Raw genomic sequence first — 6861 nt, 5'->3', positions numbered from 1 at the left:
TTCACACTGTCTCTCCCGTGACTATCCGTCATCGTTTTCACGACTGCTTAACTGCACTCCACCACCGTCTTTCAGCTTTTCCCTTCCTCTCCTCTCTACGACGGTCTCCACACCTTGCTGATTTCCTAGGTAACTTTCTCCTTCCAACATTATAACTCTTCTCTCTGTTCTTTACATTATGCATTGAATTTAATTATTCCCCCTGCTCCCTTATACCTTATTGCCATATAGCCACATAATGGCCTGGCGCTAGTTCTTCATTATACCTTCCTTTCTTAAGGGACAGAAGGCCATATCTAAGCTGAATAAAACTGTGAGGCATGAGAAAGAATAAAACAGTAGTGGTAAAAACGTTGAGGAAGTATCGCTGGGGAGGTTCACTGGGATAAAAAAAAATAATCGTTACACTAACGCCATTGAATATCTACAACATTATACATCGATATTGTCAAATATATATCTCATCGGCACCTGCCTATGTCCATATCTCACTCAGGCATACCAACCATACGAACGAGGATTATATCAAATACATTTCATTCATACACGCGTGTAGGAGTCACCAGAGTAAAGATAATTGATCCGACTGTAGGTAGGAACCCGGGTCCCACAGACCATAGCCGGCCGCTCTGCCAGTCGTGCTAAAACGTGATATCGATCGGTGGAAGTTGCATTGTCGGTGTATGTTTCTTGGGTCGTGAAAATGAACTTGCCTGAGTTTGAGTTGTGCATACGATTGCTTGTTTATGCTTTCATCTTTGTCATCAGATTAATGTTTCGGCCAACAATGCTGACTTTCGCATTGTAATGTCAACATAACGACGGCCAATTTTATTCAGCGCATAGCAACTCATCGCGGCCACAGAGTTACCCATACACTATGATTAAGTATTGTCTGGGTATATCCGTGCTGCCTCCAGATGGTTGAATTCAAATTTAATGGAGTCATCGTGTAGAAGAGGAAATAATAATGACTGTTTAAAGTTCGCATTCGGTGAATAAAATCGTTCAGTGGCAGCTCAAATGAAATGTGCTTTCATCTGTTAAAAAAAAAAAAAAAAAAAAAAAATGTAGTCCTCATGTTCAAGACGTGTAATGCAAAAACAAACAAACAAATCGCTAGAGAAGACGTGCTATGCAGCCTTCCGTGCCAATGAAAATACGGTTCAATATGTGGCCACCGAAGTAAAAATGTGCGGGAAGGAGCGTGGGGGTGGGAGGTACGACCCAGGGCCCCACAGTGCACGGCCAGCACCTGTGCCAGTCACGTTACAGGGATAAAGTGATGGTTGGAAATAATAAAATAACATCACAAAGGAACAGGTGATGAAAAGCTTTCTGGGAATAAGGTACTGTGGCCCACTTCGTCGTCACTGGGTTGCATTCTCTAGGCTGGCAAAGTGTACCGCTGATTCCTCAGGGACTTATTTTACCCTAACATGATTACTATTCTCCTGTATGTTACTGACGCATAAACTGTCGAAATTTAAAAACATGGACTTACGGTACACAGGAATAATAATGTGTACCATGGAAAATACCTGGGTTTTTTAAATGCGGGATGAAGCCTGCTAGGCCAACGATGTCACGACTCATTGACTGTCAACGAGCCGTACTCACGATGCATAAAGACCACTTTTTAACTAGATACCCGGTAATTTATTTGTATATGGCACTTATAGTTTCCTATTTATGTACCTATCGGTAACATTAATGGCGTAGAAGGGTATATAAAGATTAAATACAGAAAACAATCACTGAAAGACCAAGTGTCCTGTGCTAAAGACAGTTCGGGTCCAAGATGATGCCAGGCCGACAGTCAACACAAAAGAGCCACTTTTTTTTTTTTTTTTTTTTTTTTTTTTTTTTTTTTTGCTATCTTCCGACACTTATTCGGCTTTGTATGCTATAACCTTTTCTAACTGGAAGTGTTAGATATAGTTATTAAAACCAAGATTGAGGATTCATATTTATGTACAACAAAAGTCTGAAGGTAGCAAGCATAAATTAAGACGTCATCTTAGTTTAGGCTTTAATATAAACATGCAAGAGAACATTAGTAGGTATTATGCAAAACACAATATGTGACTCAGGGAGAACTGTTGCCAAATGTACGCCTAAGTCAGTGAGAACACGGCTCCATGACAATATGGTTGGGTGAACCTGGTCTTCTTATTTTTTTTTTTTTTTTTTTTCCCCTGGACACATCAAACTCCCAGGCCACAGGTAAAAAATGAAATGTATATGGATGTCAATTATCAGGAATGAGGGTCGTATGACTGAGCTTCGTGAGATCCTTGTCTATTCCGTATGGTTCAGCCATTCCCAGGTAATATTACTTACACTGTGTCTGCTATCAGCATAAAGGACTAGTCACAATCAGCAGAATACAAACGGATAATTAAGCTGTGACAGGGGGCTCCACATTTCTCTGACTGGGAATTGTTAATTTTTTCTTTCATACGGCTGACGAAAAATGATTCAGGTGGTGGAATGAGCTGATTTCACAATGTAACACCGATTTAACCGAGCGGTGATGCTGGTCGGCTATACGAGCATCACTAAGCTTCTTCCTCATCCTCCGAAATGAGGACAGTGAACTGCACGAGAGGGACAACATCAACCTGCAGTTCCCTGGGTTCTCATTCAGATGAAACTGAAGCTAGAACAACAACCACCACTACAGACGATAGGGATCTTGGCTACCAAGTTTGGTCTAAATCATATCAAACCTATTTAACTATTTTGTTCACACACACACACACACACACACACACACACACACACACACACACACAAGTCGAACTTTGCCCATCACCTTCTACCTTCTGTACACTGTAGTAATGTTCTGACCACCTGCAGGTGGGGCGAGGTATGGTACAGAAAGTCAGAAAAAAGAAAGAATATGACAGGAGAGCCAATCAACAGCATGGCCAATGAAATGGGCACACACCCATTCACTGACCATTTAAATTCTTGGAATCCGTGCTTTCACATGTAGCTTCACAATTATCTACACAGTAGGCTACGACAGAGTCAGTTCTACGACTGTCAAGTTAAAAAATGGATGCCACACCCTTGTCATGCACTCTACCGTACAAAATTCATCCAACCGACTCGATCCCTTGTCAGTCCCTAGCCTCGTCAGCCACTATGCCTCCCCTGCTTACACACTCATTTGCCAGATCTATCCACCTTCTCCTTGGCCTACCACGCCTCCATCCACCTTCACCTCACTAACATATACCCTGTTCACCACCCTATTTATATCCCTTCTCTTCATATGACCATACCATCTAAACACGCTTTCTTCAGCTCTGTTGTCCGCAGTCTTCCTTAACGAATATCTTTCACGAAACAATTTTTTTCCTATACACTCTAAGCTAACTCCACATGTTTCTCACGAATCCTGCTTCCATCATTTTATTAACAGAACTTTTCGTTTTCATCCCACGCGTGTCTCGCACTCACAGGTTAATGTGCTTACTAATACTCCTCCTTATAATCCTCTTACACCCGCAACGCTCTGATTTTTCGTGTTTTGCTAACGACATTTTACATTCATGGCAAAGTAAAATCCCTAACTCATACGTTAATGTAGGATCTAACACGCCCTGATGGAATATTGCTGCAGCCTGCATTCTCAGACCTTTGCTTCGTATCGAGCCCTTTATAGCATCGGCCACTTTTCTTCACCGAACCACGCTACTTTCCACTTCCTTTGTACATTTCACTCTTTTCTATTGCTAAACTCAATACTTAATCCCATTCACTTTTCAGTTCTCTCTTGTTAACCACCAGGTTACACTGAGAGTCACCTTTCTCAACAACCATAGCCTTACACTTATCTGCTTTTTTTTTTGGACTGATGGTGTGCTTGTGAATCACGATGCTGGTTTTCCAAAGTGCTGCAGTGGCAACAGTGGTGTGTTAGCGATGGTGGTCCATGAGTGAGACGGTTACTGGGTGCAGCCTCGTGCTGTGGAACACTACTGTGACTCAGCATTTACACCTTCAGTACAATGGCGTCTTTTGTATATTTATTCTTACAACCGCCTGAGCACTGTAGTCATTTTAGGGCAGACACCTGCACTAAGAAGGTTTTAACTGGTCCACATTACCCCTTTCAAGGCGATGATGTCTTTCTCCTGTACGTTTTCTTCTCTGTGTCAAGAGACTATTCTGTTTAACCGAAAACAAAAGACATAATTTGTAGAGAATGAATATAATCAGATACTCATCATGAGAACTGTACCCACTGTTTTGTCTAGTGTAACTCTCTTTCAAACTGTATATTACTCTGCTTAATCCCTTCACTCCGATGACGCATTTTCTTAGTTTATTCCTGCTGTCACAAATCTATTCTCTCCAGCTTTCGGTAGACGTTTTGTCTACTGCTTCCTAACCTGAAAAAAAAAAAAAAAATCAACCGATGGTAGCAAAAATATAAATAAAAACACCACCTTTTCAAGAAGTTAAGGTCACTTGTCGCGGCTAGTTTTGACACACAGACGAACGTGTGCTTTACTAAACACCCACATCTTACGAGGCCTCTGGCTGACAAGCAAGTCACCGTATTTATCTGTGGTGGCGAATGAACTAAAAATCAGATGAACTGTCATGAAGACAATACGATACTTTTATTGGTTTTGTGGAGATAATATCCATCTATTTATTGCCCTTCACTTGGTTTAATATCCCATTGTGTGTGTGTGTGTGTGTGAGAAAGAAGGGGCACAGTGGTACTGGTAAAGCGATGTTTACAGTCATCTGTGATGGGTGTAGACTGTAAAATGAAAGACCAAATTTGGCTCAAATTGTCCCTATTGAGCACTGTGCTCTTGGGGTTTGTGTATGTACCCCCTACAGATTCGCAGTACTTTAATCCTAACAGTTTCAGTTATATACAAGAGAAAATCATATGTGGAAAAGAGGAAAATTGTAATGTTCTACTAATGGAAGACCTGAACACACGTTTTGGTACTGGTGCTCAAAGTATTTTAGTGAATTTATTTGTCTCTGGATCTGATTATTTCACCTACCCCGAGATTCCTGATCAAATTAATTTGCCTAATGAGAATGCAAATATTATGACTACTGTATGTGTAGAACAAAATTTAGTGGTGGTGAATAACTTGAAATATGGTGAAAAACATTATAAGAGCAATCTGACGTATAGGAAACGTAATGAATGGATTTCCGAAGTAGATGTGTGTATTGCTTCTACCAAAATTTTAAATTGCATTCAAAGTTTCACTGTGAATAATGATCTTGATCTCCCATCGGATCACGCCCCAATAGCAGTTGCTCTGTCCCCCCCTGTGGTGGATAGGGTGTGTCTTGGTGTGCGGGCGGGTTCGCTTGGTGATCATGCAGTTTTGTATTCAGGTTGTAAGAAGAAGAAATCTCGGTTAAAACGTCCTATAAAGTTTTGTGATGTTCACATCGAAAACTTTAATGGGGAACTTTCTCGATTCGATATTCCCCAGTTTGATCCTTACACTGATACTAATGTGAGCCAAATGGCAGACATTTTGTACAGGTGTGCTAGTGCCAGTCGGTGTGCTCAGGTGACTGTGCCAGAGGATGTCACAGTGAGCAGGTGGGAGAGACTCTTAAATGATATGGATGACAGGCGTATGTGGAAAGCTATAGACTGGCGTGGGGAGTATAGAGATGATAGTGATGATTCTGACGGTAATAAAAAACCCACAGATGAGGATTTCAAAACTTTTTTTGAGGAGGTATATAACCCACATGATGCTGAACCTATAGTACCTACTGAGTTTGATACAAATGTAACCATACCAGTTCTTGATGATGACATAGAATTTGATGAGGTTGTGCGAGAAATACATAGATTAAAGCAAGATAAAGCGTGTGGGCCCGATGGGATAAGCCCAGGAATTATAAAGTTTTTACCAGACCTGTGGATACACTTTATATTAGCGTTGCTTAATGCAGTCTTTTCCTCTGGCTCTTATCCCACATCCTGGCAGTTGGCCCGTATGGTCACGATATTTAAGAAAGGTAACAGATCATTACCCAAGAATGACCGTGGCATAAATATAATAAACTGTTTGGCAAAGCTGTATGACATGGTGCTATCAACTCGGTTAATTATGTGGTTTGTTCCGTGTCGGGAGCAGGCAGGGAATCAGGAGGGCCGGGGCTGCATTGAACATGTTGTGACACTTACACTGTTAATTTATTTGGCCCGCAGAAGAAAGCATAAGTTATTTGTTTGCTTTGTCGATTTTTCAATGGCATACGACCGGGACTCTCGCGCTAAATTGTTTCGCATGTTACGTGAGTTGCGGTGCGGGTCGCGAATGTTAGCGGTGCTGGTGGCGATATACGGGGTTACTTTGACCATTATTGGGACAGCCATTGTAACATCCAGGATCGGCGTCAGACAGGGGTCCCCAACTTCTTGTTTATTATTTATCATTTTTGCAAACAGCATGATTAAGTTGATAAAGTCCAATTGTGGGCCAGATGGTTTTTTACAGTGGTTTCATCTCCTTGTCCTTATGGACGAGACTGTTCTTCTCTCGACAACGCGACGCGGGATGGAACATAAACTTACATTTCTGAATCAGTTCTGTGTAAATAATGGCATGGTTGTGAATAATATTAAGACCAAGTTCTTTGCAATCCATGCGTCAGTGGGCAATCGTGAGCCATTCTGCGTTGGTGATATGGTCGTGTAGTGGTGTGACAGGTATGTGTATCTGGGCAGCCTGTTCACAAGCGACGGGACCCTGTCGTCCGCCATTACCGTCCACGCACAAGCAAAAATGTGCCACATTCTGAAATTTGTCATTTTTGGAAAAGAATATAGACATACCATTTTATGTT

The 6861-nt window shown here is 41.5% G+C and overlaps 1 protein-coding gene across 1 annotated transcript in view; it reads right to left on the bottom strand.

Moving 5' to 3' along the window:
• Positions 1–6861, bottom strand: part of LOC145413637 (uncharacterized) — a 109661-nt gene that overhangs the window by 101246 nt on the left and 1554 nt on the right. The gene's annotated exons all lie outside the window — the stretch shown is intronic.

This window comes from Coenobita brevimanus, chromosome 97, assembly GCF_032717465.1.
Source record: "Coenobita brevimanus isolate Jiangsu-jjx chromosome 97, ASM3271746v2, whole genome shotgun sequence".
NCBI lineage: Eukaryota > Metazoa > Arthropoda > Malacostraca > Decapoda > Coenobitidae > Coenobita > Coenobita brevimanus.
This window is presented reverse-complemented; position numbering and strand designations above follow the sequence as displayed.